The 26403-nt window shown below is 41.8% G+C and overlaps 1 protein-coding gene across 1 annotated transcript in view; it reads right to left on the bottom strand.

The window, feature by feature from the left end:
• Positions 1–26403, bottom strand: part of CCDC85A (coiled-coil domain containing 85A) — a 172492-nt gene that overhangs the window by 99411 nt on the left and 46678 nt on the right.

Here is a 26403-nt window from a genome sequence, read left to right as displayed (position 1 = left end):
ACTTTTCCTCCATCACACACCTTGTCAAACACAACACCCTGCAGGTGGTGTAGTAAGATCAATGGGATCAAACCAGAGAAGTTGAGTTGGGAGTATACAGTTAGTTGGGATTTAGGAGGATACATTTATGTGCTTCTGTGTGAGGTAAGTTATTACTAGGGGTCCTGGTGGAAAAAAAAAGGCTTCCAGGAATGCTCCTGCCATACATGGTCCTAATTCCACCCATGTCATGATCCAAAGATGCAGGGCAAGAGACTGCAAGATAATGTGGCCCAGCACCGAAAAGAAATGGGGTGGAAGGAGAAAACAAGGCTTGAAATAAATGTCAAGAGCCAGAAATCAGTCTATGGAAAAAGTGTCCCAAGTCTTACAGAAAGATATTTTCACTGAAAGAAATTTGAGTTTCCCAAATTTGACAGCAGTGCCAAAAAATATATGTGACACTACTAATAAAATCTAAAACTTTTCTAAACTAGCAATAAAAAACAAAGTCCAGTCAACCTGGATAAAGGGAAAACAATTACCTAAGTTCTTGATAGAAAATATTACAAAAATCATCATTGTACAAAGTGATCAGAGATCATGCAGCCAAAAACTGTTTTCAAAAATCAGACAATGAAGGCAATTAAAAAACTACATAACTTTTCTGAGGGGACCCTCCTACACTGCTGGTGGGAATGCAGTTTGGTGCAGCTACTGTGGAAAACAGCATGGAGATTCCTCAAAAGACTAAAAATATACTTACCATAGGACCCAGGAATCCCGCTCCTGGGCATATATCCAGAAGGAACCCTACTTCAAAAAGACACCTGTACCTCAATGTTCATAGCAGCACTATTTGCAATAGCCAAGACATGGAAACAGCCTAAATGTCCATCAACAGATGACTGGATAAAGAAGATGTGGTATATTTATACAATGGAATACTATTCAGCCATAAAAACTGACAACAATGCCATTTGCAGCAACATGGATGTTCCTGGAGAATGTCATTCTAAGTGAAGTAAGCTAGAAAGAGAAAGAAAAATACCATATGAGATCGCTCATATGTGGAATCTAAAAAAAAAAAAAAAAATGAACATAAATACAAAACAGAAACAGACTCACAGACATAGAATACAAACTTGTGGTTGCCAAGGGGGCAGGGGGTGGGAAGGGACAGACTGGGATTTCAAAATGTAGAACAGATAAACAAGATTATACTGTATAGCACAGGGAAATATATACAAGATCTTGTGGTAGCTCACAGAGAAAATAAATGTGACAATGAACATATGTATGTTCATGTATAACTGAAAAATTGTGCTCTACACTGGAATTTGATACAACATTGTAAAATGACTATAACTCAATAAAAATGTTTTAAAAAAAAAAGACTACATAACTTTTCTGGATGTTATGTGATAACGGTGGTATTTATCAGTCTTTTTAAAAGAGTTATTATTTGTTGTGATTTCTTTTCTCATGCTAAATATTCTATTTGTACTCAATCTGTTGTTTTCCTTTAAGAGGTCCTCCAAAATTTTGTTTCAGGGCCCTGAAACCTGAATCTGCCTCTGCATATTAGATCCTTGTCTTCAACATTCCATAGGAAAGCTGAATATCATTCCTGACATATATGTGAAAGCCCCAGAAACTTAGAAATTTGGCGTAATGTTGACCTGTATAGCTGAAGTAAAGCTTCCAAAAAATAATGAATACATTAGCCTAGGAGTATGAAAAGCATCATTTGATCTAACATTTTCTTTAATTTGTATACAATATTTCAAGGGCATCATTTAACCATCAAACAGAAAAATCAACATAGGAAAGTCTATGAGATTTAGCCTTGAAATTTATTTTTAGGAGAAACCGTTGACATAAGCTTTCTGAGCCTACCAAACCTCATGCCCAACATCACCAGCTCTAATACCCATTTAGCCTGTTGCTCTAAATTATATTCAAGGAGAAATTCCAGGTATTTCAAAATCCTGGTAGTTAGATTTTTTGGCTAATTAAGTTTGTTGTAGGGGGGAGTTCAAAAGAGTCCTGAATTACACTGACTCCCACTCACTAGTGTTTCTAGTGAAATATGGGTCTATTTGGTTGTCTTCTGGGGTTAACCCTGTAAAACACAGCCAGTTTTATGTTCCATGAGGGCTGTGAGCACTCAATAAACCTGCTCAAAAGCCCCCCGGGCTCACCCTGGATGCCAACATGTTGGTCGTGTCACACTCATCCCATCTGGTCCCAGTTAGAATGAGCGTGTGGTTCTGTGCACTATGATGAAACATGCCAATTATCTTTTTTGAGGAAGAATCAAAAACCGTATGGATCAAAACATCGTTCAGATGAGTTAGGTGTGCACCATATGTAAAAAGGCCATGAGCACTTGAAACGCTATCATCCCCAACAGGCTTAATCAATCTTTTCACAGATCTGCATACTTGTTTGAAAAAAAATCAGAAATAGCAGTACTGGTTGTTAAAGAGATCTGCCCAGGGAGCTGGCAGGAGTCCTGTTCTGTAGCCTTGGCTGGGGATGGTGCAAACTGGCAGGAAAATGGGTCTGGGGGGGTGGAGGAGGAGTTCATCTCTATTTTTAGGGCCGGCAAAAACTGTTCCATTTTAGAACAGCTTCTACTTCTCAGTTGGAAATACCACAAACCAAGCCCATGAACATATTTCATTGTCCATAATTACCCATTATACTCTCTCTACATTGTATATTTTAAAAAAAGGACAAGGCTGTCTTCAAGTGTGCAAGCACATGGAGAGTCACAAAAAGGAAAATCTTCAAAGATCTGTTCTCAGATACTTTTTATTTACAGAAAACCATACTCCACCCACCCGCCCCTTACTGTTAAGGTCTTTCTCCTATTCTTCATAGAAAAACAGTAGAGGAGCCTTAATTAGCTGCTTACATATCTTAAACATCCTCATCTGTACAACGTGCTAATAGTCCTTCTTAATGAAGAGGACAGAACTAAGGGTCAGGACCATAAGCCGGGGGCAACAGCAGCCACAGTGACACAAAGGGACAGAGAAACCTGAACAGCAGGAATCAGGGAGCTGCTGAACCCAGGTAAGACCCTCAGTGAAAATTCAAAGTCATGAACCCTAAATTATACATTTGAAGGCCTTCCTCAATTCATTTCATATAAATCATGGTTAACCTTCTCTGGTAGCTGTGTTAGCAGAACTGTTCTCCAAGTAAGAGATTACTCTAGTCAGTTGATTCAAGTAAAGGCAGTGTTGACACTGCAGACAAAGTGGCATCAAACGGACAACTTTTCTCTCTATAGTTTTACCTGTGCTTTTGATGCCTCTTCCTTTCCCCTTTCTCTCTCGCTACTACTTGAGTATCCAGTAGCATCTGTAAGCAATGCCTGCCGACCCCCATCAGTGGCATTCTGGTGCTTAAGCTCACACACATAACACTAAGAGATATATACTATGGAGAAAAATAAAGCAAGATAGAAAGGGCCTAGGTAATGCCAGGAAGAGGCTACTTTGTTATTTTATATACGTCCAGGAAGGCCTCCTTAAAGAGGTGATATTTTACCAGAGACTTAAATAAGAGCCTAAGCCATACAAAGCACCTAAAGGTAAAAGGCAGCAGGAATGGTACATGCAAAGGTCCTGAGGCAAAAGCACACTGGGTATGACTGAAGAGCAAGAATGCAAGGACGGCCTGGAGGGGAGTAAGTGAGGGGAAGTGTGTTGGGAGGTGAGATCAGAGAGAAAGTGGGGCTGATCACAGAGCGCCCGATTTTTCAATCCTGTAAGGACTTCTGCTTTCAGACTGTTAGAGGGAAGCAATTAGGAGGGCTGTGAATAGAAGAGTGATGTACTGACAGGATCACTCTGTTGTGTGAAGAACAGACAGTGGGGAGTAAGGGTGCATGTGCATGTGCAGGGAGACCAGGTAGGAAGCCACTGCAATAATGAGGAGAGGAATAACGGTGGCTCAGACCAGGGAGCTAGTAGGGTAGGTAGGGGATTGTGGATATGTTTTGAAATCGGAGCCAAGAGGACTTGCTGGTAGTTTGGATGTGAAATTTCAGAGAAAGACAGGTGACTCCTAGGTTCCTGGTCTGGGAAACACAAAAGATGGCGTTATCTCTAAGAAGACTGGTCAGGCAGCCCAAGGAGTGGGTTTCAGTCAGGGATGAAGATATTAGAAGTTTGGTTTTAGACAAGTTTAAAAACCTACTGGATAATCAAGAAAAAACATCCAATAGGCAGTTAGATACAAGAATATGGAATTCTGGAGGAGAGAGTCAGGCTGTAGATAAAATTTGAAAGTTGAGAGCACAGAAGTGATATAAAGACTGTATGATACCATGAAACCGGATAGAATTATCCATGGAATAAGTGGAAAGAGAAAAGGGAAGAGGGTCAAGGGTTGAAACCTAGAGCAGTCCAATGTTTTAGTTTGTAAACTGGGGGAGAGAAAAAGAAATCAGGAAAAGGGGCTGAGGAGGAGTCCCTCATAAACGACGCTATTTGCCCCCCATAAAAGGAGAATGAACCAGTTCTCCGTTCCCAAGAGCCTTGCTTCTACTGTAGGAAGGCTGCAAAAATGTCTACACCGTCCCACTTGTCTCTCGCCAACACACATTCCTCCTATACACACAGATACTCTCTCACACTCACAAGAACACACATTCACACACGCCTTCACAGCCAGGCTGCTCACCCACAGGACCAGACCAATATTCAGCTAGAGTGCAAATTAGGAACACATTTGGGATTCTCCCAGCCAGGGCTCCACGGAGCCAGAACTACCTCAGAGCATCACTCCACTCCCCTGAGAAGGCAGGGGTGGGGGGAGGGAACAGGAACTCTGTGAACTTCAAGCTTGTCACCTGATTCAATTACACGGAATATATTCCCAAAGGGAACAAAATCCCCAAAGTAAATGACTGTGCTTCTGTCCAAACATTCATTCAAGTTTTAAAGAAGAATTTATTTCTTACTAAAACTTACAGAAACTAACACTTTCTAGCTGCTCTCTTTAAAAGTGCACAAGGCAGTCCGAGACAAAGAGCTCCTGGGCCATCAACTCTCCTTAGGCGTAAGGACTTAGCAATCCGGAGGGTGCTGGGCCCTCTGGAAACTCTGTGCCTCTGTATTATGCTGCATTTCTACAAGATGCCACAGTGCCCAGGAAAGGCCAAGTTTTACACACTCTAATTAAGTACTTTCACTTGCTTTGTGCCGCTTGCAGTATTTCTAGTGCTATTCTGAACTAAGTATTCATTTGGTCCCTGCTGGTCTCTTTGTTAATCAATGTTTTAAGTGGTCTTGAAAAAAAAAACGTTCTCTGAGGCACCTCTTATTTTCCAAGCAATATAATGGAAGCTGTAGTTATACTTTGCCAAAGTAATGGACTGATCCAGTCAGGGGAGAAGTAGGAAAACCAAATGCCCTATTCAGAGACATGTGGCTGAGTACTTAAATTTCCTAATTTGTAAGCTGTTGTGCTGGCATCATATGAACAGTCTCTGCACAATGACATTTTCCTGTGATGACTCTACTGGAAAGCGTAATACTGAGAAGCAAGGGACAGCAATGCTCTGTCTTCACCTCACTTTGAACGCGAGGTCTGACCTGGCTGCAGTCTCTTGCAAACAACCCGCCACCAAGTACCAATACCACAGAGAATGTAAATGAACCTTAGCAATGTGTGCATTGTTTATTGATGGACACCATTAGGGATGAGCATCTCCCAGTGAGATGAAGACAACCCTTGATGACCTCCTTCAGCTAAAGGAGTTTATTCAGGAGCACCTAACTGCCCAATCCTAGTCTTCTCAGGCAGAAAAACCCTTAGAAACTAAGGAGAATTGTGTAGAAGCCAACTTTGTATTACACTGAGAGGGACATTTCTAGCAATTAGCTACAGAAAAAAAGTGAAACAAGTCTTTATGAGCAAAGCCTATTATTCTATTTGAAATAAATCCTCAGAATACTTGATGCATTCCTGTTTATGCCAAAAAAACAAACAAACAAACAAAAAAAACAAAAAAACCCAAACCAATATTAAGTTAGCTCGGAAAAACCCACCCTTCAGTTATCCAAACCTCAATGAAGACTTCAGTAAAAAAAGAATGAAATCTTGCCCATTTGCAACAACATGGATGGACCTTGAGGGTATTATGCTACGTGACATAAGCCAGACAGAGAAAAATAAATACTGTATGATACCTCACTTATATGTGGCATCTTCAAACAAACAAAAGCCCAAGCTTCTATATACAGAAAACTTGTGGATGGTTGCAGAGATGGGAGTGGGGGCCTGGCTGAAATAGGTGAAGGGGTCAAAAGGGACAAACTTCTAGCCATAAAATGTCACAGGGATGTAATGTACAGCATGGCTACTACACTTTATAATACTGTATTCCATCTTCAAAAAGTTGAAAGTTGTTAAGTTCCATATTTGAAAGTTGCAAGTTGCTAAGTAGATCTAAATTTCTCATCATAAGAAAGAAAATTCTGTAACTATGATGACACTAGACTTACTGTGGTGATCATTTAGCAATATGTACAAATACCAACTCATTTTATTGTACACCTGAAACTCATTCATGTTTTATATTAATTACATATCAATAAAAATTAAAAATTGAAAAAAGTTTTTTAAAAAGTGGCAAAAATATTAAATGTAAAGTTATGCTGACTTTCAGCATATGTCATAGCTCACTAAATCAGCAACAAATCAGTGAAATACAGTAACAACAATGAAAGACTAAGTAAAACAATCAGTTTCACAGGTAAGAGGGGTAACTGCACAGCTGTAGGAGACCAGCCCACACCCTCACCGATCCTCTCAAATTTCCTCTACAATCCTATTCCTGACATGGACATTTCACCATTAGAGTAAAACTGGATTCATGCAGTCTTTTCTTAGCTTCAAATTACTCCAAAATCCTATAACACATTATTTGGCAGATGTTCACTGAGTACATATTGAAGAGAGGTTAATTGATTTCATTAGCTCTTTCCCAGTAGCCAGGCAAGTAGATGCCAGAGTAGCTTGGACAGTAGATGCTAGGAAGGGGTGAAGGGTGAAGGGTGAAGGGCCAGCACGTGGCTTGGGCTGATTCTCTGGGCAACTGACAGCTATAGTACATGAGTCAAGGGCATCAGAAAAAGGTATATGAAGGGTGCTCCAAAAATTCATTTCACCTACAACACAAATTTGCCTTAAGTCACCAGCACTGTTTCTACTTTTCAAATAGCAAATTTACAGCTAGCTCATTCTCATCTCACAAGATGGGAAGTTCTTGAGAACAGGGGCCATGTCATATGCCATACCTTACATATACTTGATGCTCAGTCAGTAAACGTTGGATAAATTAAACTAAGCAAAATGAGTCATAGATCATATGAATACAATCAAAGTGATCCCACTGGGCTGTAAGGCATGTAGAATTTCAGACTGGCTTAAATGCAATAAATCTACCACAAGAATTTGGTTAGCTGACGCATGATTGTTCAGAATGGCAGCAAGACTGCACCTGAGTCACTCTGGATGCAGCAGGGTGTGCATACAGCATCGTAAAGGACAGAAAGAGGATGGAACATGTGAGCTTATAAACTATCAATCCTGCTGCCCTATTTCCCTCTGCAAGGCTCAGGGTTTCAATTCTAGCCCAAGAATAGCACAGTATGTTTATATAGATAGTCCTGTGGTTTGCAAAGTGCTACCACAGGTTTCTCCACAATCTTCCTGATGAAGGAGGTTTCATTTTCTCCAAGTAAGAGATGAGAAAACTGCATTTCCAAGAGGCTTTGCAAATTTCCCTAGATCACTCAAGGACAAGACTGATTGATGTAAGATGCAAGCTCAGGGTCCTGATTCAGGATTATTCAGGGCTGTGTCAACTTTATCACTAAAGCAGATCTTTTTTAAACAGATGAAAACAAAAAACCTAATTTGTACGTGATGGTTTTGTAACACCAAGGTACATTTTTAACAATTTCGTTAGTTTTTGCACAGATCTATGACAAATAGATATCTAATAATCAAAGGTTAAATGCCCTGGAACCATGCAGAGACTATTCAGGCTGAATAAGATATTTAGCCAACGAGTGGAATCACAAGGAATGCTTTTTATTTTTTTATTTTAAACTTATTTTTATTGAGTTGTATAGTCATTTTACAAGGAATGTTTTTTAAATGACACTGTTTTATATGTCCAATCGACCTTTTCCTTATGCTAAAATAACTGCCTGCCAGGTATGGTAAATATACTTCCAGAGCCAGTGGACTTTATGCCAACTCCAGGCAACTCACCCCCAAAAGATGCCTCCTGGCAGTGGCACCCAGTGAAGCAATTACTGGAGCATGCATGCGACATGGTTACTAACGCAGCTCTGTCCTGCTCATTAGGCTAAACTACAGAGCCACGGCACCTTGCTACTCCTGCTGGCAGACAAGTTACCATGACATTAGAGCAGCTCAAGAAAAATTGGACAAATGTATCACATTCATGTAAGTCCAGGTTTGAACAAATAGGTTCCACTAAAGTTCTATTTCAAGCATGACTTCTTCCATTATGGGCAGTAGCCAATATCCTCTTCAAAGAGCACTGATTAAAGGAAAGATTCTTGTGATTCTTTGTCAGAATCTACCTTTATCTTTTAACCACTGCCCCTAGCCTGATTCAAGCCGAAATCCCCAGAAAAGCCACGCTCCAGAATCTCTCTTCTCCAACAGGAGGCCAAATGGTGTTTTGGGAAGAGCTTGTGTTACTGACCATCTTTTGTCTATTGTCCTGTCCATTATAGCCGGTTTTGTTTGTTTTTGGTTCCGTACTATCTTTCCAGACTTCAAGATGTAGGCTGATTTTCACGCTGGTATTTCTCTGCTCCCCATCAGTCTTCCTGTCCTCTGACCTTCTGTTTCCCTTCACGTCCTACTTGTCTTAAATGCTAGTTTGGTTGCTAACCCACTGCCTTAAATGCTCCAACTCAATATCAACATGTGAGCAGGTCTGGCCAAGAGAGTGCTAAGGTCCCCACAGCACAGATTCATCAGGAAGTGGGTCTGCCTGGGTTTGATGGAGATGATCGAGCTATCAGACTGTCCCTCAAGACGACTAATGAGAGTTCAGCATTCAGTGTCAAAGAGACAAGGAGAAATCAGAACTGAACTGGGCCATCATCAGTATATCTGAAGAGGCCCAATACGGCTAAAAGGACAAAGGAGCTTAGTGGTTTTAAGGGTAGGACTTTAGCCAACAGTGAGGTTTCTAATCTCTGCAGAATAGGCTCTAGGAAGGCCTAGCAAGGTGACAGAGGGCCAGCCATGTAGGTGGTGTTCCAGGCGATCCCAAACTCAAGGAGGAGCACTAGACAGAAATTGAAACAGATGCCCAGACCGCAAGTGCCAAAGGGCTCGAGTCAAGGCTACACCTCTATGGACACCCAAGGGCCAGGATTCACCACGTTGATATCAGACATAGGAGTACAGAGCAGAACCAATTCCACCTCCACCCACTCACACCTGGAAGCCCCCAAAGTGCATATTCCTGTCCTGCTCAAGGTGGTCAGGGATTGGACAGGCCTGAGCTGGGAAAAGGAGGCCTAGGAAGTAAGGGCTGAGGAATTGGTGCTGGGGACACTGGGGCCCACTGGCTCTGTGGCCACAGCTTTCTCTCATGTCTCTTCTGTTCTCTACCACCTCATGATATTAATTCTGATAGGTCAGCCTCTAGGAGATGGAGGGAAAAAGCAATCAGTGCATACGATTCCATCCAGAAAAAATGAGCCACACCCAGAAACAGTATCAGTAACGTACCCCTACCACTCCAGGCTCCCAGGTCCCTACTTGTCAACTTTCCTGCTCTGTCCATCCTCAGTACTGGATAACCTCACTGGGCAGCCCAGCATAGCCCCTCAGTTGCAGGGAAAAGCCATAATCTAGGTCGCTAACCCCTACCCCTTGCTTCTGCCAGCTACATACATCTTACCTTTTCCCACCTGTTTCCTTCCCAGGGCCCCTGCCCTTCATTGTACCTTTCACCCCACTTTCCTATCTTCCTCCTTCACTAACCCACCATAATTTGGTTTCACTTTATAATTAGAGTTCACTTTAAATACTACCTCCTTCATAAAAACTTTCCTGATCCTCTGATTGAAAACCATACCTTCTTTTTTTGAACTCCTATTGTTCTTTGGGTCTCATCTGTGTCGCCCATTGCATTCTGGGTTGGATTATGATTATTTATGCTCTGCCAGAACCTCCCTAACACACACACACACACGTATGATAAAATGATACTCTAAAGCTCTCTGAAGCCAAGGATTGAGTCTTATTTACATTTATGCTTCCAGATGTACATACCACAACACCTTGCTCATGGAAGGTGCTCATTAAATGTTTTACAAACCAAACAAAGGTAAACTGAGGTCTATAATATGGCAACTTCTAAGGCCATGGGTCATTTGAGTTATTTCACATTCATGGCATTGGAAGGGTGGTGCTATGTGGACTTCAGGTCAACACTCCCTCATGAGTGAACTCTCTTCTTCCCTTTCAAATATTGTGATAAGCTGTATTTGTCTCAAGTTACTACCAGTTATTTTTTAAACTCTCAAGAAAAAAAGAAAAAAATCAGTGGCATTCATTCAGCTACACTTTACAACTGGTGCCTGTTTTTTGGGGTTTTGTTTTTAATATCTTCTCAGATGAGTCTGCAGGACTGTTCACTCTCCACAATTTCTGAAGTCACAGGGAGCTTACCAAATGTACGAGGCAGTCATTCCCACAGCTTAGGTCTTGGGCCAGGAAGTCCATATTTATCTGGCCAGGCAAGAGCGTCTATCCAGACAATACCTGAGTCATCTATGTGGCTCTTAGATTAGGATAAAAATGGCTTGCCCTACTTTGAATTTTTTAAGTGAACACCAAAGACCCAATCCGCTAAAAAATATCTGACTTACTACTGCAAATGAACTCTGATGGGTATAATTCATTCCCTCCTTATGCATGAGTTATTTTAGTCAACCACTTTATAATTGAATTTTCTTTAGGCAATTCACAGTCAGGGTGACTGGCAGGTTTTAAAGTGTTAACACTGATCAATAGGCCACCAAGGACACATTGTACCCACTTAATAAACTAATAATAAGGTGCCTGACATCTGGAAGAGAGTCTCATTAATTAATTCTCATACACATTCCTACAAGGTACCTTGACTCTGCTTGAAAAGATCTGTAGTCCATAACACCCAGAGTGTTGGTTCTATGTTCCCATAAAAAAAAAGCACAATAATAAATGCACAATTATTCAAAATGCAGCATTTACTATTGTTTTTAATTTCCCAATAACAGCCCTTTCATAGGGTCCTCAGTATTTTGTTCTGTAATCAAGATACACTGGAAATTTGATCTTTGTGGGCTAACTTGGATATTTGGTCCTACCATGCAAAGTTTTATGTATTTCAGAATTATGAAGAGGAAGCCTCTAAGGATCTTGAATTCCAGAGGCCATGTACCTCTTGTCATCTCTCCTATCAACCCTTTCATCACCTCAAATGTTTCTCTGTATTTTCAAACTCTCCTCTCATCTACTGCTCTCATCTCTAAGGAGGAAATGCTCCTCCTTGTTACCAAGGCTAACTCTGTACTGTCTGCTCCAGTCTCCTCTAAACCCGATTCTTTCCGTGTTTTCATTGTCTCTTTCTCCACATGACCCCTAGTCTATGCCTATCATCATGTCCAGAATTTTCTCCCTCCCCACAATAAACCCTGACCTGTGACTTTAATAACGGCCCATGGTTCCATCATTTCTCTCTCCTTCTTAGAACATCATCAACGACCTTCTCCATTCCCTGGACCCAATGACCTGGTCTCATCTTCCACGTTCTTTAATGTCTACAGCATTTGACAGTGTTGGCTGCCCCTTCCTCTGACAGGTCCCTTACCTGAGCTACCATAAGTCCGTGTGCTCTTCTCCTGGTGCCAGCTGCATGGAAGTGCTCACCAAGGTACAGTTCCTACCACTGTCTCTCTCTCTCCTTTAGTTTCATCTATTATTCACTCCCTATTTGTACTTCTCTCAAAATGCCATCTCCAGTCCTCCCTTCTCCTGCAAGCTCTAGCCCTGCCTTTCCAACCGCTTGTGGCATCTTCCCTCAACTAATATCAGACTAAACAGGGCCTCGGCCAGACTTACTCCCTTCCCACCAAAAGCCTCTATCACTCCCCTAACCTTACAAATTGTACCTTAACTCCGCATTCACCCAGATGCTAAAGGTAACCTCCTTCACCTTGATTCCTTTCCCTCCTTCACCACCCACACTTTATCAGCCACCAAATCATTCTGAGACATCATTTTCATGGTCATTGACACTCTTTACTCCTTTGACATAACCATAATCATTACTTCAGTAAATGTTATTATTGCCGCACACAGAAAACTCTCTCTCTCAGTCCGTAGCAGTTAGGTGGGGTCATGCGATCTGGCTAATGGCTATGAACAGAAGAAGGTTACTTCTGGGTGGGAATAGAGAAAAGAAAGGCATGGGAACTCCATGTATTCTCTTCTCATTCCTCAGCAACCAGCAACAGTCCAGAAGGGGAAGCCTCCATTAGCCAGGGGCCCCCAGTACTTAGGAAGAACAGAATCTCCTCACCAAGCAACGTCATTCATGTAAGGAGAGGAAGAAACAAGCCTCTATAATGTAAAGCCCTAGAGTCTGGGAGTTAATGTGTTCCTCATTTGTAACCTAGCCTGCTTTCTCTCTCGCCTCTTCAAAATGCCCTCTTAGATAGAATGCTTTTCTCATCATCCTCTCCTATCCAAATGATACTATTCTTCTTGCAAACAACTTCCCCAGGGAAGCCTTTGCTGATGTCCCTGTCCAGAGCCACTCCCTAATTATATGGTCTCATAACACTACATTTCTCCCTTACGGTCTACGCCACTAGCCTATAAGCGCCATGAGAGCAGGGACGCCATGCTTGTTTTAGGCCACCAGGAAACCCAATGTCAAGCACAGCAGAAAGAAACTAAAAAGCACCTGTGAATTGAGTCAATATTGCTCATCTTTCTATCTACTGGTGTCTAACAGTATTTGGTACCATACTTGAATTTTAATATGAATTAATTAAATCAATTTGGTGCTATCGCACACAATAGACATTGAGTAAATGACTTGATCACCTCCATTCAATTGTTTCAGGGCTGGGCCCACATTTTTATCCTTGACCTCACTACCAGCACCACAACCACAATTACAGGGAGACAGCATCACCACAGGGACTCCTGCGTCTCTGTCAGTTTGCTGAGAGTGCCTTATGAGCGGCAAACACGAGGCAGATATTAATCGTTTCATATTCATCAAATTCAACAGACCTCGTCGTTTCTTCAAATACCTACTCCAGCTAACTCCTGCCTGCTAAAAGAGAAAATATAAGCTACACATGGACATACATACATGCATCTACACATACACATTCATTTGTGTGTATGCACATATATATATATATATATATATATATATAGGTGTGTATATGTATGCGTGTTCGTGTAACTCTTCCTTAAGAGTAGAGAGGAGTAAATCAGGAGATAAATGAGGAAATGTGACACATTCTTTTAATTACCCAAATGTAACAGTCTATGACTGAGAACCAAAAACTGCTTGGATGTGCACAAAACTAATCACACCTGTCCCTGGTTTTGTCAACTCTGTCCCAAATCTGCATGCTGCAGAGCCATTTTAGTTGAGCTGGCAGGTGACCTCAGTGACTGCCATCACCATTCTTCCACTTTTCCAAGACCGAAACCTAGACTTGACACCTTCCTCTTCTAGCCTCTGTAGCTGATCCACCAAGTCGTGTCCATCTTTACTCTGAAACATCTCTCAGACCCACCCCCTTCTCCACATTACTACCACCACTCTAGACCAAGCTACCTGCTCCTCTCCAGCTTAGACTATTGAAATTAGCTCCTAACTGGTCTCCCCTTATTCACTCTGACTCACCTCCAATCCATTCTCCACCCTGTATCCAGAGAGATCTCTTTGTAAAAAGAAAGCTGATACCCAACTCTTTCCAACTTCACCGCTTTTAGGATGAGACAAACCCCCACATGATGGTCCACAAGACCCAGCCTGGTACAGCCTTACTTTCCTCTCCAGCCTCATTCTGTACCAGGAACCCTCTCTTCCCATCCCATGCTGTTCATCTTTCAGTTCCTCAAATGCTTCCTGCTCCTCCTGCCACAGGCCCCCGACCTGGAAACTCCTCCCTCAGTCTTGACATGAACTCCTGTCCTACTCACCCTTCAGCTCTCAGATCAAGCAACGCTTCCTCAAGGAGGAATCCGTATTTGATCCATTCTCCCAGCCAACCCACAGAATTAGAAGCTGCAGTCAGAGCTTTATCTTTCCACAGGGAGTAGGAACTTGAAGAGGACCTGAGGGGGTCTTCCGGGTGCTGGTAAAGTTCTGTTTCTTGATCTGGTGCTGACTACACTGGAGTGCTGAGTTTGTGAGAAATCATAAGTACTCAAGAAATATTAGAACATGTGCCCTCTACTTTATGTATATTATACTCTAATAAAAAGCTTTTTAAAATACCCAGAGCACCCTGATCATAATGTATTTCTTCATTTACATATCATGCCTCTGCACGGCACCAATTCTGCATCATTAGATTAATGTCTAATGTTCTCCCATTAGACTGTCAGCTCCATGGAAGCAGGCTGGGTTTGCGCACCAGTCAGCCTGCAAGGCCTGGCCTAGCTAAGTACTCAAGAGACTTAGATGTGGGCGGTGAGACTCTGGTGAAATGAGTCTCATAAAGGAATTAAAAATAGGTCAAATCGAATGGCACAGACTACACGGCAGAAATAATGGTCACTTTCTCCCCTGCTGTGGACATTCTGCTCTCTCAGGGTCCCTCCAACACCCTGGTGCTCATCTGGCGTGACGAAGCCCAAGTATCTCGAGCTAGGAAGACCAAAACCCGTGTTCTTTAGGAAGGTGGAATGAAGAATCCACAAAGGCACCAAAGCCGGGAGGGAAGTCAAGGTGCCCTCTCCCAAGGACAGGAACAGGACGACAAGGCCAGACAGGGAGCTGGGGCAGAGCCAGCCACCAGTGAAGGAGCCACTGCGGCAACACAGCCCGCAGGAGGCCAAGCAGAGAGGAAGGTGTCACTTGAGATAAACAATGTGAAGAACAGAGAAGGAAAGAGAAACAGCAGCATCCACTGAATATAAGGAACTGTGAAAGAAGCAGAGCCCAAGGCAAAACAGCAGCCCAACGGCAAAGTCACCAGATAGAGGCAAATCCAAAGGACATCCGCCAACAGTCTCCCCAAGAGAATACAGCCACTGGTTCCAACACTCACTAAGCACCTAGTACGCACCAGGCAACAGGCAGACCTGGGCTCACAAAGCACTTGCTACCCATGAAGAGGAAGCGGAGCCATCTCAAGGCAGAACTGCCTCAGGGAAGGTCTGAGGCACCCAAGCCCTTCATTTCCCCAAAGTCTGTGGACACATCACAGCCTAACATGCAGGTTCCAGGGGATGCACTTGGGGGAGGAACCAATGAGACACACAGCACAGATAGCATTAGGTAAGGAAGAGTGTGGGACCAAAGTCATCCAAACAGAAAAACAAAACAAGACAACAACCCACACGCACACACACAAAAGGGAGAGAATTCTAAAGCAGAAAGAGAATTAACAGGAATCAGAGTGAAAAATAAAACAGGGGAGAAGGGAGGTCAGGCAGGCGTACTGGAAATCTGGCAAAAAAGAAAAGAGAAAAGATGACATATAGGGGACCTTTGCACCTAGAAATCCTTCAAATGCACTCCTAACATTCCTCTAATACTCTGGTTCAACAAACTGTCTCCAGAAACAACAAATGGTCACTCAATGAACAGAGAACTGATTGCCAAAATTAACCAAACACCTCAATTTTTCCAGATGTTTTGATTTTTTGAAAAAAGCACACATGGGCAATTTGAATCACATTATAATCCCTCCTCTAATCTAGTTCCTTCTCAAAACCCAGAAAAGAAACCCCTCCTCACTGTTTCTCAGGAGACCTGAATTCTCAGTCCTCAGCCTGAACATCCTGGCCCTGGCCCTTGACCCCCTCTCCCTCCCTTCTGGTTTCTCCCCTCGTTCAGCTGGCTGTCCTGTCAGCCAGATGCCCTCCCAGAAGCTAAAGGAGAGCTTTTCCTGACTTTTCTCCCTGGCCAGATCTGAGTATTACTCTGAATAAAGAGTGCAACAGCCTTCTCGACGATGTTCCCAACAGAAAGGGTGCCTGTTTTCTAACTTCAAACTAAGAATACTTTCCAAAGTAGTCATGCACAAGCCCGGGTGCACGGAAATAATTGTAAAAACCCGCTGCAGTCTCTACTCCAATTTCGGAAGAGGATCCGGGGGACATTTCTATCGCTAATGCTTAGAGAAGCATTCTAACTTAAAAATCGTACTATACTTTGAGGAGGCTTCCCCAAAATGAAACAAGTACAAAGCCCTTAAATGAATTAACACTTGCTTCCAGATGCTTTCTGCTGTCCCACAAGGCCCTACCCTCCGCTGTGTGCTCACAATAACCCCCGCAGTCTGAGCCTGCGTGTTGTAGGGAAGAGAAACCTGCTAACACACAGATCTCATCGACAAGGCCCCGCCTGCCCTTCATGGCTGCTGCCCAAAGGCATTTACTGCCTCAAGATTCTCCAAAGCAAAGGCAATGCAAAGAAAGAAGCAATGAAGCCATTTAAGTAGAACTATGGCTGGGCCTGGCAGTGTTACAGCAAATTAAATTTTAATGAGACACGGAAAACGCTGAACCTTCGGAAAGTTTATCAGAGAAAGGGGCATCTGAAGGACACAAATGCCCCAGGGTCCAGGCGTAGACACAGAGGGATAACTACATGCCAACACCACTCAAGGTCAAGAATTTGCAAACTACACAGACATCCAGATGGGGGGAGACCAGCCCTCTGCAAATATGCTGGCTTTTACTCAGAAGGCAAAGCAAACCGATGCGAGCTTCCTTTTAAAGACTCAGAGAAAACTGATATGTAACAAGGTCAAGTGAAAGATGCTGTGTATACAAGTGGTGACTAACCTAAATACAGCTGCTGACAATGACCCAGTGACCTCGAAGCTGCACAATGTGTCTTCTGACGTTGCTCTTCAGGGACAGACTCACGTGTGGGCTGTGAGCAGAGACTTTTTTTTTCTATTTGCCCCTCTGAATTTGCTATCCCCTCCTCCACCCAGCTCTGTGCCCCGGAAAGCTGCCTCACCCCAGCTTCCCTGTCTTTTTAGCATTGGGCTCAGCCAGTAAGATTCCCTGGCAAGAGACAGGAGTGAAAAAGAGAAAAACAGGGTTCCCATCCAGCCAGGCTGTGGTTTCTGCAGTGGGTACATCCCTTGACTCAAGGCAGTGTTCGTGTCTGGTGGCTCCTCTCCCATGGTGACAGTCCCTTGTCCCTTCAGATCTGGTCTACCTGAATTGCAGGCCCTGGTATCCTGACAACTCCCTCCAGGGGCACCATGGGCTGTGGCATCTAACTCTTGACTGAAGGTTATAGCCCCTGCCCTTACCTTTACCAAGGAGTTCCAACTGTTCTTACCAGAGCCCTGATACAGGTACCCACCTGATACGATCTTCAGGGTAACATCGAAGAGTTAAGAGTATGGGTTTGAGGGTCTTACTCCCCAGTATGAATTCTGATTTTTGCCAGTCATCATCTATGTGACCTTGGACCAGTGACCCAACCTCTCCAAGCCTCCTCACCATGGAGATCCTAATGGAACCCAGATCGGAGTGCTGACATGACAATTAAGTCATGCATGTGACAGTGAGCTTACCCCAACTATGTAAAAGTGCTTGATAAAAGTTAGTCATTATTATCATTATGATTTACCGTGTTTACTTCCCTCTCTGGCTGCTACCTGCCTGAAATTCCCACTTTTGTGATGAGACTCTGCATTGCTATTTTGCTAAAATAGAAAACACTTGAGCATATATGGGAAATCTCTGTATCTTCTGCTCAGTTTTGCTGTAAACCTAAAATGGCTCCAAAAAAACAAAGATTATTAAATAAAAGGGAAAAAAAAAGGCAGAAACACCCCGGGGAGACACGACACATTCAGCAGCTATGACCACCTATCACTTTAAGCAGGAATCCACCCAGAAGGGAGCAGCGTGTTACACAGGACTGAGCTGATTGCCACAAGAGCCCTGGGCTGCCAGGGCCTTTGAGCAGAAACTGAAGCCTCAAGAGAAAGGCCAGCCACAAGGCAGAGAAGCTGACACTGGAAGGGCAATGGACAGGCACCAAGGGCCTATGTCTTCTGTCCTCTGTTTCCCAAGGGCAAGCCATACTGGACCAAGCAGCATGGGTGTCTCCTGAGGGGACTGCTTCATCCTAGCACTTGATCAGGGGACCAGGGCTGTCCCCAAACCAGAGGTCACCAACCCTGGAGACTGGAGCAAGGGAGCCCCTTCCAGAGCCAGCCATGCCCAGAACACACCCTTCACCTTAAATCATCCTTCCTGCCAGCTGGCAGGACATTCTCCCTCCAGAGCCAACGTTTCTGTGGAATATTTAGAGAGCAAAAAGCATTTATCACAGTGATATATTCTGATTTCCAGAAATGGAGACGTCTAGAAACAGCCATCTCAGTAATATCACTTACATCCCCTGTCACTTTCTGAAATGATCCAGCGAGAGTGAAAGATAAAGTTGCTGTAACTTTCCGCTGAGCAGGTGAAGCATGAGTACACCTGACAGGTCACCCTGCTCCCCAGCAAATGAGGAGAGCATTTCGGAAGCACTCTTTTTCCTCTCTAAATGGCTCGTACCACTAAATAACTTCTGCTACCAGCAAAATGCTGGTCCCAATTCCAATGCCTCCAGATTTCCCATTTGTTTATTGAATCAATGCATTCCTTCCTTTCTCCTGAGATCCAAAGGAGAGTACTGAACAGGACTGTATTATACAAAGCAATATTAGAAGGGAAAATACATCTCCTATCTTCCGTGTCCTTCACATCCTCTATGATGTCTTATTTGTTTATATTTTTAACGGTCTCGTCTTTTCTATTTCACATTTTTATCAAAGTATAAAAGAAGACACTTATCAGTTCTCATCAAAACAAGACAGTTTGGAAATACCCAAACAAAACACTTCAAATTTAAACAAGGTGGCTTCAAGGACCTTATTTCTCCCAGTGGGCTCCCACTGCATTAAAAGTCTAAATACTCACAATGAGAAAAAGCAAGACAACACTCCAACTACTTTAAGATTGTAGAGGAACACACAAGGCATGTGATCAAGGCAAGGCGGAATTGCACAAGAAAAATGTATCTTCCAAGTTTATTTCCTCTTCCCCCAAGAAACAAAAAAATGCACCTGTCACATTCTGTGTCTGTAATTCCCAGCTAAGTATTAAAACAAAGTTTAAATTCCTCATTGCTCATTGTCACCAGATATCAGGGTTACTGTTACTGTCAAGTAACATATTTTCATTGCAACCTAATGTCAGCCTCACATCAGCGTCAACCCATATAAGGGATCGTGACACAGATAGGAAAGATCTAGAAATCCACTATGTTCTAGTCACCTCCAAATTACCCTGTTTGGCAGTCACACACCCTGGTCAATCGTGGCTCCTAGGCAGAACCTGTACCATTGCACAATCACGTTTTGAGAGGACCTCACTTAGCATGTAGCATATCTGAATCCTCATAATAAAAATATAGAGAGGAGCTTCACTGAATTTTTGCAGGAAGAAATAGTTGAAGATTATTATAAATCACAACTCTTTCAAGTCCTTCATGCATACCTGAGTTGCAAGGATGACTGCAACGAATTGTTCTTTCTCAAAATAAATATATTTTCAAACCATAAAGTCAGACGTGAAAGGTCCTAAACCATCAACCTTCAAAAACAGGGCAGAAACAAATACAACAAGGAAACTTTTAGCTTAAAAAAAAAATCAATGAAAGAAATCTGACTGTGCATTAAAAACGGCAATGTTTGAATCTAAGCTAATCATCCTATCATGTTCTGAATCCCCCCTTCCTCTTGTGTGTTCTCCCTCATTACTTCACACTGACTCTTCTCTTTAAGAAGTTGTTTTTAAAAAGTTGTCCTTCTTTCTCCAAAGGTCACAGTTTAAGATGTCGAAGGTGGCTGCAGATTAGAAGAGAAAAACACACAGACACACTAGGAAAATGTTTCTTGGCAATATCTCAGTTTCTGTATCCTCAGAATAGTCTGGCTTTCCAGGGACTCATCTTCAATTTCTAAAACCAAATGAAGCAAAGATCCTCCAATGGCTACCCAATGTTGATGCCATGATTTGCCTTCAAATGCCAATTCTGATCACAGTCTTCTGTTATCTCCCCTCATGGCATAAATTTCACCAGATTATATTAAAAACTACAGAAGGCATTCCAACATAAAATCTTTTCCTCTCAAGACAGTAGCCTGAACATCAAGTTGCATTTAAACTATATGCCAAGACCAAGGGAGATTTACCTCAGGAATGCGAGGTTGGTTCAACATACAAAAACTAATGTCATACACCATATTAATAAAGAATAGAAAACATCTGATAAAATCCAATATCTTTTTCGTAACAAAAACACTCAACAAACTAGGAAGAAAAAGAAATTTTCTCAACTTGATAGAGGGCATCTATGAGACACCCACATCTATCATCATACTTAATAAAGACTAAAATTTTCCTTCTAAAATCAGGAAAAAAATAAGGATGTCGCCTCTCACTACTTCTATTCAACATTGTACTGAAGGTTTTAGCTATGGAAATTGGACAAGGAAGTGAAATAAAAAACAGCCAGATTGGATAAAAAGTAAAACACTATCTCTGCAGATGATGTGATCTTGTATATAGAATCCACAAATAAACTATTTGAGCTAATTAATGAGTTGAGAAAGTTTGCAGGATACAAAAATCAATTGTATTTCTATACAGTAGCAATGAACAATCCAAAAATGAAATTAAGGAAACAATTTACAAAGGCATCAAAAGAATACAACACTTGGGAATAAATTTAACAAAAGAAGTGCAAAGTATATACACTGAAAACTAATTGCTCAAAGAAATTAAAGACCTAAATAAATGGAAAGATATCCCAGTTCACTGACCTGAACAATTAATACTGTTAACAAGTTCAGATCATCCCCAAACACAAATACTTCCCAAACACAATCCCTATCAAAATCCCAGTTAGCTTCTTTGCAGAAATTGCCAAATTCATATGAAAATACATATGGAAATTTAAGGGACCCAGACCAACCAATATAATCTTGAAAAACAAAGTTGGAAAACTCACACTTCCCAACCTCAAGACTTACTACAAAGCTGCAGTAATTAAGACAGTGTGGTACTGGCATAAGAATATCAGTGGAATAAGACAGTTCAGAAATAAACTCCCACATTTATAGTCAACTGATTTTCAATAAGGGTGCCAAGACAATTCAATGTAGAATAGTCTTTTCAACAAACTGTCCTGGGACAACTGTAGATCCATACTCAAAAGGATGAAGTTAGGACTCTACCTGATAACATATACAAAAACTAACTCAACACGAATCTTACCTAAAATAAGAGGCAAAACTACAAATCTCTTAGAAGAAAGCATACGTGTAAGTCTTCATGACTATGGACTAGACAGTAGTTTCTTAGCTAAGACACCAGAAGCACAAGCAATCAAAGAATAGGTAATCTGACTTCAACAAAATTAAAATTTTGTTGTGCTTCAAAGAATACTATCAAAAAAAGTGAAAAACTGCCCCTGGAATAAGAAATAGTATTTGCAAATTATATCTGATAAGCAACTTGTATCTAGCTGTTATCCACAAAAAAAGTCATAGCCCTAACAATAAAAGACAACCCAATAAAAAATGGACAAAGAATTTAAATATCCATTTATCCAAACAATCTATGCAAAAGTAAGACTTGAAAAGATGTTTACTAGTCATTAGGGAAATGCAAATCAAAACTTTAAGAGTTTTCATTTACACCTACTAAAAGTAGCAAAGCTCCAAAGGACAGACAATAACAAGTGTTGGCAAGGATGTGGAAGAAATTGGAACACTCATATATTGCCAGTGGGAATGTAAGATAGTACAGCCACTTCAGAGAACAGTTTGGCAGTTGTTCAAAAAGTTAAACAGAGTCACCATCTGGTGCAGCCATTCCACTCCAAAGAGAATGCAATAAATATGTCCACACAAATACTTGTGCACAGCATTATTCACAATAGTCAAAAAATGAAACAATTCAAATGCCTATCAATCGACTCAGTAAATAAAATATGGTACATCCACACAGTGGACTATTACTCAGCCTTCAAAGGGGCTAACGTACTGATACATGTTATTATACTATGAACGAACTCTGAAAACATTTAACTAAGTCAAAGACGCAGACACAAAAGATCACATATCGTATGACTCCATTTATATGAAGTGTCCAGAAAAGACAAATCCACAGAGACAAAGGATGTAAGTGGCTGCTAGAGACTGAAGGAGGAGCGGATGTGGAGCAACAGCTAACAGGTATGATGCTTCTTTTTGGAGTGATGAGAGGATTAGACCTGGGATTAGACCGTGGTTGCACAATTCTGTGAATTTGCTTCAAACCACTGAATTGTACACTTGAAAAGGGTGAATTTTATGGTATATGAATTATAGCTCCAAATTTTGAACTTCAGTGGCATACAGATTTTTTAAAGAGTATATAAATCTTGGTTTAAAAAAAAATCAAGCAAATCCATTAAAAACTTACCATGGAACAGACATAAATATATAAAATGACACACTAATAAAAAGATCTCATGTTATGACAGTCCTTAAAAATATGATTCCAGAGGCCTTCCAAGGGAATTCTCCAACAAGTTATCACATCATATGGCCAACAGCAATCCCAAAGGGTCAGGACAATGTGCTCGCTGAATGAGACCAGACCACACACTTTCCAAAATCCAAAACCTAGATACAGTCTTTGACTTCATCTGAAGAATCAAACTCAGTAACTGAAGAAAATCCTTAGCAAAGCAAAATTCACCCCCAAAATATTTTAAATGAACCTGTACCATAAAAGTGAATACTGCCAATTTATTTCTCAAAGAAGTAATGGGCCTCAGTGTATTTCAGGGCTGTTTTGCAAGGCTCTAGACTCTAACCTAGTTAGTGGTTCCGACTGAAACGTACTTGGCTACCTCCCAGTGACATGTAGCTTCCTACAAAGTTATTTTGAAGAGAGAACAGAGACACATCAGATAAAACCTACAGAGGGTAATTTGTCAGCCAATACAAGGCATTAGTCAGCCTGGCTTCACAAGCCTATCACTTCATGCCATTTTTCTCTTTTGGGCTTCATCACCCAGAGGTTTCTCTCTTCAGTCCACTTTTAAACAAATAGAATGGCATGTACCTTGAGTACGAGGACATTTAATTAGCCCTTTTTCTGACCCACACAGACTGACTGTACATACTCCCTAGTCTTACAGTGACCTAGACAACTGGCTCAATAAAATGACAGTGAAATGTCTACTCAGGGAACCTCAAAGTCACACTCTTCTCTCTTCAAGATTTTAAATTTCAGCACACTCGAGAGAGGAAACCTGTCTCTCTTCACAAGTCTCTTTGCACTTTTTCTTTCAGCTGCCCAGGGAATTAATTCTTAAGTATAAGGATCCAATTTTGCTCTTAGACAAGTATCAAGAATGATGCTCCATCTCCCGGGGAAAACACTACATAAAAAGATATAAAGTCATCAAATAATCTTTAGCAAACACCTATTTCATGTTTACCTGTGTACATGATGCTTATCAAATAACTCAGTTCTCTGTGAAAAGGATTGGTTTTGTGCAGACTGAACCCATGATCCAAAATAGTACTAGTTAATTACCCTTGCACAGCACTTTTGTGTTAAGAAAATGATCAGTTCTTTAAAAGGAAAACAAATCTCTGATTATGTGAACAAATTGCACAATTTGGCCACTCAATTAACCAAGTATTCCCATAAAAACAAAACCTGCAAACAATTTTCAAAGACTTTTCATTTTCTCAACGTATTTGTACAATGTTCAGCAAACAAAAATATGGGCTCCCCAGACTGCACCAGAAATGAGTCATAAATAACAAGCCCTATTTTTAACAAAAGGATATATTACATGTTTTTAAAAGAACAAGTTGAATGCTGAGTGCTGTTTTTACATGGACCTTCTACATTGTGACAGCATGGCACAGCGGAGAAAGCAGAGACAAACGGGACACTCAGGCAGATCCAGGTTCAAAGCCCAGCTTTGCCACGAATTGGCTGTGGGTGAACTTGAGGAACTCACTTGACCTCTTTGAACCTCAGCTTTTAGCTCTGTAAAATGGAGCTAATAACATCTACCTCATGTTGCCATAAGGATGCAACAGTTAAGCATCTCACAAAATACAGCATGTGGCTGTTAGACCACCGATAGTAGGCACCTACTCTTTTCTTCATTAACAAAAAGAAATAACACTTTAGTAAGCATTCTACACAGCAAACTTTTTTATTATTCTTGAGTGGTTAGAGGTAGTACAGCATCACAGCTAGGAGTTCCAGCAAACCAACGATGAGACTCACGTTTGAGTCTTAGCTCCTCTGCATACTGGTACGCAGATGTGTGCCAAATTTCTTAACCTCTCCAATGCTGTCTCTTTGTCTTTAAAACAGGAACAATACATTCACATAAACTACTAAACAAAGTACTTGACACACATTAGGGATTATTACTTACCAAGAACCTTATGTGAATTTTTTTTTCTGTTGATTTGCTTTAGGTGTAAATCTGCTGAGTGTCCATCACAGCAGTAAAAGCAACATCACAACACAAACACCTGCAGACACCTGCCTTCTGCCTCCTGCACCCAACCTTCCTGGCCAAATGAGCTAGGTCTACCTGTCACTTGAATTATAACTATAACAAAAATAAGCTTGAAGAACTAGTTGTAGATTATGGGTGCTAAAGTCACAAATTCACACCAGGAATCTAGAGAGGACATCCGGCTTCAGCAAAGTGCACAAGCCATACCCAAGCGAGCGACTCTCCAGACTGGGCAAGGTCTGGGTGAGCCCTCTTAGTGAGGCTACAGATTTCAGGTCTATCCCCAGTGAGAATCCTGATACAGCAGAAATGCCGAAAGAAGCACCATTTAGAAATGTCCCTTGGCATCAAAGCAGTGTTTTGCATGGATTAGAAACCAGCTAAAATACATTTTGATGAGCCACCTAAATAAGTTCTAGGAAAGCTGGACAAGACAGAATATGATCGAATCAATATCCTTGCAGGGGAGGAGCCCTGCTTTGTTATTTTCCTTGAAGACTTCGCATCATTCACGCATTTGGGCATGAGAGTAAGAGGATGATGGGGACATAGGAAGCCTGACAAATTAGCACAAATGTGAGGCCAAAATGCTGACGTGGCCAAGTGCAGAGAGAAAAGGGCATACTCAGGAGAGCTCAGTTCTCTTCCCTCCTCGGTTAGGTAGACAGGATGCTTATTTTATCTCATCAGCCCTAAGTCATCACCCCTTGTCCTGACACTACGCAGAATATATTTAGTCTGAAATGGAATGTGTAAAATGTGGAAGGAGAGTTAAAAGAAATAAAAATGAATTTCTCACAAAAGGTCAAGAAGGGTGAGGTCTCACACCTCTCTTATCCTTTCTTTAACTGCTCTTCCTCTTCCCTCCGCAGAGAATCTTCCCCCACACGGACTCTCTTATCACCATCGGCACCTGACTCCAACTCAGGAGAGAGGCCAAGTCCGGAAATGGATTGCAGAAGTCCAGGCCCAGCACAGGTCACACCTTGCTCTTTCTCCTGGTCTCCCAGCCACCTTGAGTCTCTCCCTACTACCTTCCATCAGGCACTCAACTGTGTCACTTTGCTGCTCAAACACAGGCGGCAGCTTCTGACTGCCCTCCTAATGCCAGTCAGAGTAACTCTAAGAGAGCGCACAGTAGGTACTGGTATGGTACCAGGACTTTTCCTTCATTATGACCCTGGAAGGAAGTTATTATTCTGTTATTATCCCCAACGTTATTCCAACTCCGTATCTGGTCACATCTGGACTTTCAGCATCATTCCTTGAACCCCCAACAAACTAAACTTCTCACTGTTTCTTATTCAAGCCTTTGGTTCTTTCCCTTTGGTCCTCAATCATGGCTCTCTCTCAGAACAGAAATGTCCATCTATTTACCACACACCTCTTTTCAAAGGAGATCCCCAGCACACCTCCTCCACAAGGACTTCGCAAACCTCTTAGCCTAAAATAATGTTTTCTCTTAATTATTACAGTTGTTTTTTGTACCACCTTCACGGAACTTCCATTTTGACTTTGTGCATCTCTCT

This window comes from Camelus ferus, chromosome 15, assembly GCF_009834535.1.
Source record: "Camelus ferus isolate YT-003-E chromosome 15, BCGSAC_Cfer_1.0, whole genome shotgun sequence".
In the NCBI taxonomy this organism is placed as follows: Eukaryota; Metazoa; Chordata; class Mammalia; order Artiodactyla; family Camelidae; genus Camelus; species Camelus ferus.
Note: the sequence above shows the minus strand (reverse complement) of the source record. Positions and strands in the feature narration are given on the sequence as shown.